This window comes from Polypterus senegalus, chromosome 1, assembly GCF_016835505.1.
Source record: "Polypterus senegalus isolate Bchr_013 chromosome 1, ASM1683550v1, whole genome shotgun sequence".
NCBI classification, from domain to species: Eukaryota; Metazoa; Chordata; class Cladistia; order Polypteriformes; family Polypteridae; genus Polypterus; species Polypterus senegalus.
The window spans coordinates 78,004,457-78,019,505 of NC_053154.1; the positions used below are offsets into that span (position 1 = coordinate 78,004,457).

The window sequence follows — 15,049 nt, forward strand, 5'->3', positions numbered from 1 at the left end:
AGGACTGGTATCTGCTCCTTTGGGCAAGGAGGAACAGGATGAGCACTGCCAGAGCCCTACAAAATGACCTCCATCAGGCCACTGGTGTGAATGTCTCTGACCAAACAATCAGAAACAGACTTCATCAGGGTGGCCGGAGTGCCCGACGTTCTCTAGTGGGCCGTGTGCTCACTGCCCGGCACCATGGAGCTCAATTAGCATTTGCCATAGAATACCAGAATTGGCAGGTTCACCACCGGCACCCTGTTCTTTTCACAGATGAGAGCAGGTTCACCCTAAGCACATGTGACAGACATGAAAGGGTCTGGAGAAGCTGTGGAAAATGATACGCTGCCAGTAACATCATTCAGCATGACTAATTTTGGTGATGGGTCACTGATGGCCTGGGAAGGCATATCCATGGAGGGACACACAAACCTCTACAGGCTAGACAACGACACCTTGACTGCCATTAGGTATCGGGATGGGACAAAATCCTTGGACCCATTGTCAGACCCTATGCTGGTGCATTGGGTCCTGGGTTCCTCCCGGTGCACGACAATGCCTGGCCTCATGTGGTGAGAGTATGCAGGCAGTTCCTGGAGGATGAAGGAATTAATACCATTGACTGACCCCCAAACTTGCCTGACCTAAATCCAATAGAACACCTCTGGTACATTATGTTTCAGTCCATCTGTCACAGCCAGTTTGCACCTCAGACTCTCCCAGAGCTCAGTGATACCCAGGTCTAGATCTGGGAGAAGATTCCCCAGGACACCATCCATTGTGCCATTAGGAGCATGCCTCTCCTTCACCTTGACATTGTCAGACATGCATACAAGCACGTGGGGGCCATACAAAATACTGAGTATGATTGTCAGTTGCTGCAATGAGATTTCAGCAAAGCGGACTAGCCTGCCGCATCATTTTTTCACTTTGATTTTTGGGGTGTCTTTGAATTCAGCCCTCTGTAGGTTGATAATTTTCATTTCCATCAAACGATGTGGCATCCTTTCGTTCCTAACACATTACCCAGTCCATATCAGCATAGATATCCAGCAGCATTTTTATCCCATTGAGATCTAATGTGTGTGTAAAGCAAAGAAAAAAGTAGGCAATAATTGTAAAGACATCTTTACAGATGCAAATTCCATGTAGAACTGACAGAGATGGCTGCACTTCTGGTTTTCAGTCCTTCTGGCAGGAAGGTGGATGGACACCAGAAGTGATGTCAGAGATGTTATACCCATCAATCATCTGGGGCCTCATGCATAACGCCGTGCGAAGAATTCACACTATAACATGGTATACAGACAAAAGTGGATTGTGAGCATGCACAAAAAAATCCATATGCATAAATCTGTGCGAACGTCAACTTCCACGTTCTTCCGCTACATAAATCCCGGTCAGCGTGAAAAGTAATGCACGTGCACACGCCTGCTGCCCCACCCCAACTCCTCCCAGAATTACGCCTCTTTGAATATGCAAATCAATATAAATAGCCCGTAAGCTCAGCATTCTGTGAAAAGGCAATGGCAAAAGCACAGGGGGAAATAGAAGAATTTCAGCAAATACCAAGTGAAGGCAAGGAAAAACTTACTATTTGTTGGTTTAAACAGTGGTATAAACAACAAAAGTAAGTTGATCAAGTGACATAGAGTGTCCGAGAAATTCGAAAGCTTAAGTTCACAAAGTCGCACAGTAACACAAAATAAAAAAGAAGGTGTCAGATATCAAAGTTGCCATGAAAAGGTGAGTCGTAGTCCACCGTCTGAGTGTCATAAGAAAGCTTATTAGGGTACAGAGAAAAAAAAATAGGCGCACAGTGGGAAAAAAGCAAGAAATGTCCACTTTAATCATGTAGTTTATTTTGTCATTAAAGTAGAACATCCTAAACTTCATATTAAAATATAATTTACTATTTTCTCAAATCCCATTGTAACTAAAGTAGCATGTTAAATTTGTTTTGTATTTGATCTTCTATGAGCTCTATGTGCGTGAATCAGTAAGCACTTCTTAAATGGGCTTTCTCTTCCTCCGACAGGACACAGAATCCATTACATTTGTGATATTACAGCTCTCTGAATAATTAAAATACTGAGATGTATACGTGATATTATTTTCATGATGATAGGTGTTAAAGCATGTTATTAAACATGGAAACACGGTGGCGCAGTGATTGTTCATGCCTCACGCAAGATGCTTGCTGCACCATGCGCAACCTTCGATGAAGTAATTTATTGCAGCAGTACTGTCTCTTTCAAACGTACTAACCTCTAATTCCTGTCCTTTCTTTTCTTTCTCCAAATACCCAATCGCCACACAATCAGCTCTGTAATAGACATTAAGCCATCTGTAAGCTTAGAATGCCGATTCTTCAAAACCTTTAAGGAACATTGAAATATCTTTGTAGCAAGAATACAGCACGAGGTAGGAAGAATCCGTGAATGGAGCGCCAGCTCCACGCTAGCGCTGCGGCACTGTGTCCTCACATGTTTAATTATTAACAATATAGATTATTTAAATGAAGTTAAAGTTTTATCTGTATAATATAATAAACATATTTTGCTGCATTTCATCTTAAAAATAAAATTTTCATCATATCTAAATACGCACTTTATAAAGTGACTCAGGTTGTGCAATACTATAACTGTATCGCAAGTTTACAGTGAGGTGATTGTACTTATAAGTACAAACAGTTCTACAAGGAGCACTTGATGGACTGATTGAGTGCGTTTAGAGTTCTTGGGATGAAACTGTTTCTGAACTGCGAGGTCCGTACAGGAAAGTCTCTGAAGCATTTGCCATATGAGAGCAGTTCAATAGGCAGCATGGCTGAGGCAGCGTGTGCTTGATGCTGTATACCGATAATTCTCTTTCCGATCAGCTGCTGTACAGCTGTGATTCCCCACTCAGATACAGTGATATAAATACTCTGAGTGGTGCAGTGAGAGTAATATGGAAAAAGATGATCTGCTGTGGCAAACCCTAACGGAAGCAGCTGAAAGAAGAAGAAGGTGCAGTGAGAGTAACAACGCTAAAGCAGCTATTGTATTTAGAATAGTTTGACCATTCTGTGGACCATTATATTGTTACATATCATTTACAATCAGATGCATTAAACTAATAAACAATATGTGGCTAATTTCAGTGTATTTATAAAGCCGCATCAGGGATATGATCTAAAAAGGAAGGGGTAACCACGCAGGAACAGTAGCACTGCTTTGATGCTGGGTGCCGCCAGTTTGCAAAACTGAGAGGAGAACTTGCGTACACCAGGGTTGGAGGTACCGTGAAAATGTGTGTGGCTTTATGCCAAGTTTAGGTTTTATACATCGCGATTTGAATGTGGAAACGTTCGTACGCAACATTTTTGTGTGTACGCACCATTTATATATGAGGCCCCTGGTCTACAGAGGGATGAAGCAAAAAGGTATTAGGACGCAGCGCCAAACCCTAGAGCAACAGTAGAATTATAGTCACTAAAACCCTTCAGTTGTCCCCTATGCACATGCATGTGACAATGTGTATGTTAGTGACTTTTTTTTTTATAAATTAAATCATTTGATTTTATGAATATATTAATGAAAATGAACACTAATTGTATCATTAATCTCATACTACTAGGAAAATTAATTTAACCATTAAGCCAGAGAGAAGTCAAATATTATGGAAATTACATATATTAAAAATGGGCTTGTGCAAATTTGTGGCAGATGAAATTAAATTTAAGTAAGTGTAAGGTATTCCACATCCATCTTAATTAAAGGATAGGTGTCTTTGTGCCTGTCTGGTTGCTATGTCTCTGTCAATCCAATAAATAGTGCAGAATATTTATTTTAGTAATAAAATGGATCCCATTTGTCATTCCAATAGATGATGCATCACAAACATTAACACTGCTTTTACAAATCCCATACCAAATGGCATACAACAGAGACATATGCATTGCCTTTGTCATTCCAACAGATGGCACAGCACAAACAGTTGCAGTAATGCATTTTATTATTACAAATGTTTGTGATGCTCCCTCTGTTGGAATGACAAATGTAATGGATTTTATTACCACATGTATTATAAAGTACAAAGTGGTGCACTGCAAACAGTAACTCTGTGTTGATTACAGGTGGTGCATCTAGCAGGAACATAAAATGTTAGAATTGAATATACAGTGAGAGTTCTGAGACTTGAAAGTACCCATCAAGAAAAGAACCTTGGAGTCATAGTGGACTCATCACTATCAACTTCCAGATGGCATTCAGAAGCCATTAAGGAAGCTAATAGGGTGTTAGGCCATACAGTACGATGTGTAAAGTGCAAGTCCAGGAAATGTCAAATAATGTAATGGTGAGGCTGTTTCTGCTCTACTGTGTGCCATTTTGGTCTTTGTATTACAACAGACATAGCAGTGCTAGAGAGGGTCCAGAGGACAGTGACTAGGTTAATTCCAGGCGAGAGATGTTTGAGTTTGAGGAGAGACTGAAGGAGCTTAAACCTTTCAGTTTAAACAATGGGATAGTAAGAGGTGAAGGAAATATAATCAAAGTGTTTAAAATTATGAAGGGATTTTGTAGATCCCAGCTGTTGCTTTAAAATGAATTCTTCAATAAGACACGGTTAGAAACTTGTTAAATGAAAAATGTGCACACATGTAAGAAAGACTTTCTTCACACATAGAACCGTGGACACTTGGAATAAATTACTAAGTAGTGTGGTGTAGAGCAAGGACTTTAGGGACCAACAAATCTTGACTTGACACTATTTTGGAGAATGCCGATGAACAGGACAGAAGAGCTTGTTGGGCTGAATGGTCTGCTCTGCCAAAATTATTCTAATGCTCTAAACTCGTCAGCTGAACAAACAGATCTTATGAGCCAAAATTGGTGAGACTGAATTTCAAGAGGCAAATATGAAATAAAGGGTAAATGTAGACACGCTTAAGTAATGAGCACACCATTCAAAGTTGCATTTAGAGTACTAAGTTTGCATTACTGTCGTGGACAAAGATTAAGGGGTGGCCATGGAGGCCTGGCTCCTCCAAAGGATGCACCATGTTACTAAAATTAGTTTCAAATAAAGGGTATTTTTTTCCTTAATTCATTAAGACCACAGTTAGGTAGATTGATCAAGTTAATATAAATGTGTTAATAATCAATGAATTAGGCACACCATGGCACAGTAGTTGTGCTGCTGCCTCGTAGTAAGGAGTCTGGGGGTCACGCATGTGGATTTGCTCCAGTTTCCTCACACAGTCCAAAGACATGCAGGTTAGGTGAAATGGCGATGCTAAATCGTCCCCTGATGTGTATATGTGTATGTGTTCACCATATGATGGGCTGGCGCCTTGACCAGAGGTTGGTCCTGCCTGGGTCCATTGCATGCTGGGATAGGAGTCAGCTGCCCCCTGCCCTGGATAGCCAGTTTCAGAAGATGGATACTACATTTTGATGTCACTACATTGGTTACCTGTGTTTATTTAGAATTTACTGCTTATGGTTTACAAAGCCTTTAATAATCTCACTCAATCTTATATTTCAGAATGTCTTTCACCTTACACTCCAAATTGTAACCTTAGATCTTCAAATGAGTGTCTGCTTATAATTCCAAGAGCTAATCTTAAAAGAAGTGGTGAGGCGGCCTTCTGCTGTTACGCACCTAAAATCTGGAATAACTTACCGACAGAAATGCACCAGGCTAATATGGTGGAGCAGTTTAGACAACTGCTAAAAACACATTTCTTTAACATGGCTTTTTATAGCCTCACTTTAATTTAATCCTGATATACTGCATTAGCATTTAATTATCATTATCATTCATGGTGGCTCCAAAATCCGTACTAACCCCCACTTTCTCTGCTGTTCTTTTTCCGGTTTTCTGTGGTGGCGGTCTGCGCCACCACCACCAAATCAAAGCACCATGCTGTCCCATCATTGATGGATTAAAGGCCAGACGTCCACATGACCATCATCATCAAGTTCTTCCATGTGAAGCCTGAATACCATGAGGACTGATTGAAGTCATTTATGTTAGGTAGAATGCCTAGAGGGGGCTGGGTGGTCTCCTGGCCTCTAAACCCTTGCAGATTTTATTTTTTTTCTCCAGCTGTCTGCAGTTTTCTTTTTGTTTTTTTCTGTCCTCCCTGGCCATTGGACCTTACTTTTATTTTATGTTAATTAGTATTGCCTAATTTTATTTTCTTATATATTTTGTCCTTTTTCTCTTTCATCATCCTGTAAAGCACTTTGAGCTACATCATTTGTATGAAAATATACTATATAAAAAAATATTGCTGTTGTTGTTGATAGCTCAATGAATACTAAAATCTGTCCTGCCCAAAACCAACTTTCTTTTGCACATTGTGTGTCCTTAAAAGAGACAAAGAAACATTCTGTACAATTTAATTTACGGGTTACAATAGCATACCATTTTCTAAACCCACCTAATCCTGAGCAGGGTCATGAGGGGCTGGAGTCCAGCAAACATAGGCTGCTGGACAGGGTGTACATATTAGTTTACTGCTTCAGATTTAGCTGGTTATTTCATCTTGTACATTTTGTCTACAATATTTTCCTCTTCTATACGTCCAACAGCCACTTCTGTCAGCAAAACAGATCCTCAGTCCACAATAATAAAGGTGACAAAGTGCTCATCCAGAGTGACGCTGTAGAGCAGAAGGTTGCAGTCTCTGCTCTGGAGGTACGCAGTGGCTGTAGCTTTTTGCTTTAATCAGTTTCTTAATTTCAACATGTCTATTTACTAATAAAGTAATATGCTTTTTGGGGATTAGTTTTAGTTAACATACTTGTCACAATTCAGAACCCTTAATTGCCTATTTTAGTTTTAAGCAGCTACCTTAAAGTTTTAATCGTTTCCTGTTTTCCTAACTAGCCATCACTTAATAATGAGGTGCAAATGATAAAGGAACCCCCAGCTCTGCAGCGAACATGCCTCCATTTAAACCTGTGGATGTGCAGCCTTAAGTATCTGTGTTAATACAAAGTTTTGAAATAAATGAGAGAAAATAAGGGAAAGACCACAAAACATATAAAGTTCTCAGAAGACAAAAACTATAATATTTTTGCATGGAAGAGCGAAAGCACTGACAAGCCATATATTTAAATACTAACTTGTCTGTTAGGCCTGTCTTCTAATGGTGAAACTGGGCAGAAGAAAAGGCTACACTGTGGACCTCCAGGACCGTAACTAAGTACCCCTGCCAACAATAATCTATTATAGGTTCCCAAAAGAACCATCCTTGTGAAGATTCAAGGAGGAAACTTTATTTATTTAGATCAATATCAGGTTATAAACAGAAATAAATAAATGGTAACTTCTTCTTCTGCAGCTATTCCCATTTTAATATAGGGTCGCTTTTTTTTTTTTTGAACTAGACTCCTCCAATAGAGGTTTTGGCATGATTCTTACAAATAACAGATTTACAAACACCAATGTGTTCCTGATTTTTAAAGAACGCATCCTGCATACTACATAACACAAGTGCAGGTATTCTTGATGTGTTGCATTCCGCTACATTAAGGATTTCTGTTTTGTCCACATATTAGAAACCTTTTGAAAGCCCAAGGAACCTTATATGAAAAGAACTTGTCCCGGAATGAAGTGATTCTTTTTTAAGCAATGACACTAAGAGGAACCCCAGACCCCAGTAAAATGCCAATCCAGCGTTGTGTATTCGGCACAAGCGATTAAAAGAGTAGTTACACTTGCGCGGGGCTCAAATGCCAACCTGTACAAACAGCGGCGTGGTGGTCTGAGTAAACCTTAATCACACATACCCCCTGACAAAAAAGGTGTCTCTTTGATGAAGTAAATGATAACAGAAAACGCTCCAACTTTCATATCAGTTAACTAGGTCGAACCCTAATATTACAATATAAAATGTGCTTATTTTTTGCCACAATTCAAAGACGTAGACAAACTTTGAAAAGCATCAATTTCTGTAATTTAAATATCGTTAAAGGTACTGTACTTGGGTACTCTTTCGGAATTTCGAAGTTTAAAAATGCATTAATGTAAGTGAGATTTACTTTCTATTGTAATCTTAGATTACGGACAATTCATATGTGACATGGGATGTGATGTAAATATGTAGCAATACAATTTTGTCTCATTTGTGACTCTGTTTTTTAAGTTTTGTCTGTCCCTCTGGAGTCTCATTCTAAATGTCAAACTCCAGTCTTGGTTAGTGATAGGAATCTCTGCAAGCACGAAAAGATAACATTTAAAGCACGAGTGTTCGCGTTTTACTTAGCAGATACAGAGTGGTCCAGATGTAATTATGCAGATCCAGATCGTCTGGATGACTTTGATTTATACGGGGATGATTCCAGTTCAGTGCGAAGACGATTCTTCATGTCGTCAGTTCGCACACTTCTCCATGGTCCGGGATTTTTCGGGTGATTTCCTATGTAATACACTTAATAAGTTATAGCGTAATGAAAATTGCACAATTAGATCTGGACCACCCAATATTAAGGCGGACATTAATGTGCGCACACGCGCTCCATTCGAACGGTTCACAACTACAAGACGCACTTACGTTTATTGACATGAACGAAATGGAGTACTAGAGAACAAAAGGAAGGGTAGACATTTAGAGGACGGTGTTGGTAGAGGCTGGGAGTCTGCGAGGTCTGTCACGAAGCAGAAGCATCTGGAGGAGGAGGAGGAGAGGTGCAGTTCTCAAGATGCGTGCAGGACACCTGGCGACAGTCTAATCATGCAATCGCGACGCGTGGTGTTCAGGTTCGGCGGATCTGTCGCCCTCTCTCTCTCTCTCTCTGTGTTTCTGTGCCTATTTACAGAACCCCAGAGGACTCCTTTGGAAATAAAGGATTTCCTTGTTCATTTTTTTTCCTCAGCAGCTGCAAGGAGACAGCCCGCTGTTTGCTCATGTCATGCCGCAACACATAGATGGAGCGTACTACTTGGGCACAGGGTGCACGCTATTAAGAAAGCACGTGACGGAGATTTCGAAGTTGCGCGCACTGTAGAGCGCATATTCGCTCTGCTTATTAGTTCAGCTGACTGCGGGCCCGAGAGAAAGAACAAGCGAGTTGCAAAGCATCAATCCCCCTCTATAAATGTGGGAAATGGTGCGTCCCTGGTGCTGAGTGAGTGACGGGGTGAGTGAGGTGTACGGGGGAAGGCTTTACTGAATTTCACTTCTGTATCCTGAGCATCATTTTCTTCTCAAGCATCTCTCGGCTCCACTTAGCATCCCTGTCGTGGACCTCTGTCCTTTCGGATCCCTAAGACTCTCGTATCTTGTTGCTTGCAGCCGTGCGATCAAACCGCCAGGTAAGTGGAGACGAAATAATAATGCGTTTCATTTATACGCCCCATTCCTTATTTGAGGCTAAAGCTGCAGGCGAACTGCATTTTATTTTTTTTATGCTCGTAATAAATATAAATGACGGAGCCATTTTTAGCATGAGCTTTATGCTTCTAGCATCTTGGGGAGGAAGACAGTTGTATTAAATAGTGTGCAGTGCTTGCTCTAATCAAAACGTACACCGATGTCATTAATTGTTTTAAATCCTTTTAGTCACTTGGTGCCACATATGAGTGGAGATCAAGCGAAAACTGAAAGAAAATCGAAAGCAGTAAGAATAGATACCCATACGCTTGAATAAACATTGTTGCAAATTGGTGTTTGCGCAACCTGTCATGTAAAGGCTATTTTTAGCATCTAATTAATGCTTGCTCTATAGCGTCACGATGCATATTTATATTTATAGATAGATCTATATATGCAAGTATATATGTGACTGTGTGGTTGTGTGATATGGTTTTATGACAGTAAGATTGCATTTGCAGATATATCCGTCAATGCAAAATGCAAACATTTGCTTGTTTGAGGCGGGGAGCTCAAAAAGGGCAGTCGGACGTGATTCCAATGCATGTCCCGATGACTGACAGCTGCTTGTCTTCGGAATTGTCCATTATCAGACAACATCTTGATCTAAACGAGCTTACCCGTTGGGATCGGTTGATTCGTTTTGGTTTTTTCCCCCCTCCTGTGTCTATCATTATAAACGGAGTTTTTCCATTTGTGTAAGGCGGAGAGCGCAGCTGCAGCGAACGTGAAATGTGACTGTGTTAGGTGCAGGGCCATTCATTTGTTCTGTAACCTTGCCTAAAATAGGTTTTCGATCTTCTGGAAATTGTGGCACTTTTAATTAGAAATCAGCCAGAGGGGAATGCACGGCGCATTTTTTTTTTTTGCTTGTGGGTGAAAACACAAATAAGTCGCCTGATTCCTCCTCCCATCCTTCTCCTCAAGGAGACGCGATGACCTTGTGGAAATCCACACGTTCTTTCGTGTAGTAGTTGTACGTAACCCAAAATGCCTGATGAACGGCTGTGGTTTCTTTAACCTTTTGCTTTAGCCTGTTAGGCCATTGCCTGTATCCAGGCTTTTAGTTCTGCTACAGTGACCTTGTCATAGTTAGCGTGTCACATACTACTGTATGCCCTGCTTTGGGCCAAAGATCACATGCGCCTTGCTTTGTGCATTTTTATATTACATGATGCCATTAAATGTAAGAGACCTCAGAGTGTCGTGTTTGAGTAATGTGTACCCGATGTGATGGCTGCTGGTATGAAGTGCTGATGTTGATAAGTTTATCTAAATGTCTACAGATGTGGGGTGTCTTTACTGCAGTCCATTGGAAATTTCAGTTTCACCATGATTCAAAATGCGCTGGTAGTCTACCTCCATTGTCCAACAAAGGAAACAAAAATATTTTAAAAATAGGCAGTACAGTAAAAAAATTCTAGTGTTTATGCTGCTCATCATTTAGGCCCCAGTTCGACTCCCACGGGTGTCATCTCTCAGTATTCACTTGATATTTCTTCAGTCCCTGTGGTTCCTTTTCAAATGTCCAAAGACATACTCTGGTCTTAAAAGGCAAGGTGAAACGGACCTAATGCAAGCGAGTGAACTGGCGACCCATTCAGGGCTGGTCATTCAACTGAACATCATGCAGTGAGGTTACACCCTGGCTTCCTGTGACACTGTCATTAAAAATTAGGTTTTTCTTAGAAAATTTTATTAGTGTGTATTTCTAACAGGTGTATTCATTGACTTGCTTATTATATTAAGATGATTTATTCGGTGGAAAAAATGAGTTGGTGATGCAGAAAAGTGCAAATCATCTGCCATTGATTCTTACACCTATAGGCTCCTGAAAGGCAAAACTAAATAACCTAACTGGTCATATACTGTAATGTGACATCATTTGGGTGATTGTGGATGTGTGAGGACCCTGCTATGGACTAGTGCAGAAATGTGGGCTTGTTTCTGTGCTGAGCCCAAAGCTGCTAAGACAGACTTTGAACCCGTAAGCCTGAATTTCATTTCAGTGAGTTTAAAAAGGGATGGACAGTATGGATTGGACATTCTTGACTAGTGTAAACGGAAGAGCTAAAATGCCATCTTTTTAAAATAAGTAGAAATTAAAAGAAAATATGAAAGACATGTCTTTTTACAATATGTTGAAGTTTTTGTTCTCTTATTTGGTTGACATCTTCATCCAATGCAACTTACAACATCTGGGATACAAGTGGTTTCATTTTATTTGTTTTTCCAGCTGGAATAGAGATTGAAGTGACTTGCTAATGGTCATTTGTGGGATGTGAACACACAATCTCAGGGTTAGAAGTCCACCAGACTGAAAGTTACAACTCTCTGTGTGCACCAACAATATGAAGGGGATATCTCCAAGGTTTCTCTTGTGTTAAGGGAATACATAAATATGTGAATATACCCTTGGAATTATCTATCTATCTATCTATCTATCTATCTATCTATCTATCTATCTATCTATCTATCTATCTATCTATCTATCTATCTATCTATCTATCTATCTATCTATCTATCTATCTATCTATCTATCTTCAAGTTTTTGCTTGTGTTAAGGAAGGCATAAAGGAAAAACTGGTTATCATGGTGGCACATTGCATAGTGTTGCTGTTCAAGCTACAATTCTCAGGCTGCTAACTGCCCTTGTGAAGTCTGTACTTTTTCCCATTTTTAAAAAGATTTTATTTCTAGACTTCAGGTTCTAGGGCTTGTTTATTGATAATTATGTTGAGGATTGGGGAAACAATGTGTGAATGTGTCCTGTCATACAGGATACAGAATCCTACCTTCCACTTGAGGTTCCTGGCAACCCTATAATGGATTCAGTGCCTTCAAATAAAACAAATATCAGACAGACAACTCCAAGTGTCCTCAAGGGGAAGAGAATACCATTGGTTGTCTGCTCTTAAACAAGGCCTCAAGCAAATACTGGAAAAGCAGAAACAGCAAAGACCCCTTTTATGTGGACAAGTTATGAAGTAGATAGACTAGCACCAAGAGCAGTCTCAATCAATATATGCTTTCATCCAACTACCTTTAGGTGGTCTTTGGGTAGAGACAGGGGTGGGCAATGTCGGTCCTGGAGAGCCACAGTGGCTGCAGGGTTTTGTTCCAACCCAGTTTCTTAATGAGAAGTCAATTTTTGCTGATGAAGCACTTATTGCTTAAGTGACATTTTGATGCTTCATTTTAGTGGTCTCGCGTGTTAAGGTTCCCCACCCTTAACTGTTCATTTCAATCTCATACAGCTGCATTCAGTGTTTTTAATGACTCCTTTTTTAGTAATAAGATGTAAATGACAAAGCAGCCTGCGGTGGGCTGGCGCCCTCCCCAGGGTTTGTTTCCTGCCTTGTGCCCTGTGTTGGCTGGGATTGGCTCCGGCAGACCTCCATGACCCTGTAGTTAGGATATAGTGGGTTGGATACTGGATGGATGGATGGATGACAAAGCAGCCAGCAGTTCTCCATCTAGCTTGTTTCCATTTACATATGTGTGTGTTCATCATGCTCTGTTCAATTTAATAAAAAACTTAATAGAAAAATGTGACAGACTGAAAGTATGTTTTAGGCTTCAACTCATTTGAATGATATCCATGGAAAGGAAAAAATCTACGATATAAGAATCTTACATTGTGGACTAACAAGCCATAAAATTAAATAAGGTCAGAGAATGGCAAGGATTGGTTTCTAATTAAGCAGTTGGGTTGGAATGAAAACCTGCAGCCCCTGCGACTCTCCAGGACCGACATTGCCCACCCATGGGTAGAGGGCATATAGTGAGGTATGGTGGCAGAGTAATTAGCATGTCTTCTTCATTACTCCAGCATCCAGGGTTTGAATCCTTTGCCCAACTGTTATCTGTGTGGAGTTTGCATGCATTCCCTATTTCTGGATGGGTTTTCCTTAGAAACCCCAAAAGATAAGCAGGTTGGATGAACTGGTGGTTTAAAATTGGCCCCTGCATTGTGTGTGTCAGTGGGCCATGCAGTGGACTATCACTGTGGCTATGGCTGATGCCTGCCTTGTTCCCAGTTGCACTGAAGCAGGCTCTGACTCCCTGTGACTTAATTGCTTTAAGTATGTTTGGAAACAGCATGTTATTTTTGAAATATATTCGGTGAGTAAAAACAGATTTAAGATGGTTCAGACATGTGGCGTGGAAGGCAGAGGAGTATTGGGTGACCACGTGCAGCAAGATGGAGGTGAAGGGGGAGTGGGAAGCTGCAGAAGACATGGGGAGAGGTGGTGTCAGAAATGTGAGAGGAATGAGTCTAACCCTCAAAGGAAGTCAAGGACCATGGAGCGCCGGGGGAGATCTGGGAAGCAACTGACTAAGCGAAGTAAACCTCAAAAATGAATGTCAAACCAATGATGATGATGATTCAGTGAGTTTTAAATTCTATTTTTTTGAATGGTAAACAACTTTGCTTTGTCTAGCAATAATTACAAGGTTTGTTGATGACATTCTTCAAATTGCTAAATATTTAGACTTTAGGCTGGTATTGGGGGTATTGGAGTATTAATAAATTATTTAACTAATGGTTAAAATCTCTATCATTTATCATAAACATCTACATCATCTCTCTAACACAATAACACTGAGTACTTTCATCTAACAAATTATTCAGCAGAAGTGTGTCAAGAAACTCTGCGGGGCCTCCTTTATGTCAGCAGCAATACATCTGCATAATACCTCACTGTGACTGTGACAGCCAAGTCAGAAGTTTTTGTTCTTTTGAATTTTCTTGCTTATCTATCTATTTATGTATTTATTTAGTTCAAGAGATTCTGTAAAAAGCCAAATTTCCTTCTAGGGACAAAGAAAGATCTATCTGTCTATCTACAGTATCTATCTATCTATTAGCCGACATAATAATTTACTCTACTTTCAATAAAAAAGATAACATTAGTATTTCTTTCATTTCCTAGGAACATCTGAGTACTGGGGTGCTTTTTCAGGACAAAGATTTTTAGTGAAGCAGTATTTAGTTGTATGAAATTAAATCAAATGTGAAAAACTGACTGCAAAAATGTGGGTCCCCTTGTAATGTTGCTGATTTGAATGCATGCAACTGCTCAATACTGATTACTTGCAGCAGCAAATTGGTTGGATTAGCTCGTTAAGCCTTGAACTTCATAAACAGGTGTGTCCAATCATGAGAAAAGGTATTTAAGGTGGTCAATTGCAAGTTGTGCTTCCCTTTGACTCTCCTCTGAAGAGTGACAGCATGGGATCCTCAAAGCAACTCTCAAAAGATCTGAAAACAAAGATTGTTCAGTATCATGGTTTAGGGTAAGGCTACAAAAAGCTATCTCAGAGGTTTAAACTGTCAGTTTCAATTGTAAGGAATGTAATCAGGAAATGGAAGGCCACAGGCACAGTTGCTGTTAAAAACCCAGGTCTCGCAGGCCAAGAGAAATACAGGAGCGGCATATGCGCAGGATTGTGAGAATGGTTACAAACAACCCACAGATCACCTCCAAAGACCTGCAAGAACATCTTGCTGCAGATGGTGTATCTGTACATCGTTCTACAATTCAGCGCAATTTGCACAAAGAACATCTGTATGGCGGGGTGATGAGAAAGAAGCCCTTTTTGCACTCACGCCACAAACAGAGTCACTTGTTGTATGAAATGCTCATTTAGACAAGCCAGATTCATTTTGGAACAAAGTGCTTTGGACTG

The 15,049-nt window shown here is 40.3% G+C and overlaps 1 protein-coding gene across 1 annotated transcript in view; it reads left to right on the forward strand.

Moving 5' to 3' along the window:
* The first annotated feature begins 9,040 nt into the window (after nt 1-9,040).
* The window catches only part of sv2a (synaptic vesicle glycoprotein 2A), a 233,834-nt gene continuing 227,825 nt past the window's right edge, over nt 9,041-15,049 (forward strand). The window contains exon 1 of the mRNA XM_039751329.1: nt 9,041-9,297. The gene's annotated coding sequence lies outside the window, so the exon portion shown is untranslated. The remainder of the gene's footprint in view (nt 9,298-15,049) is intronic.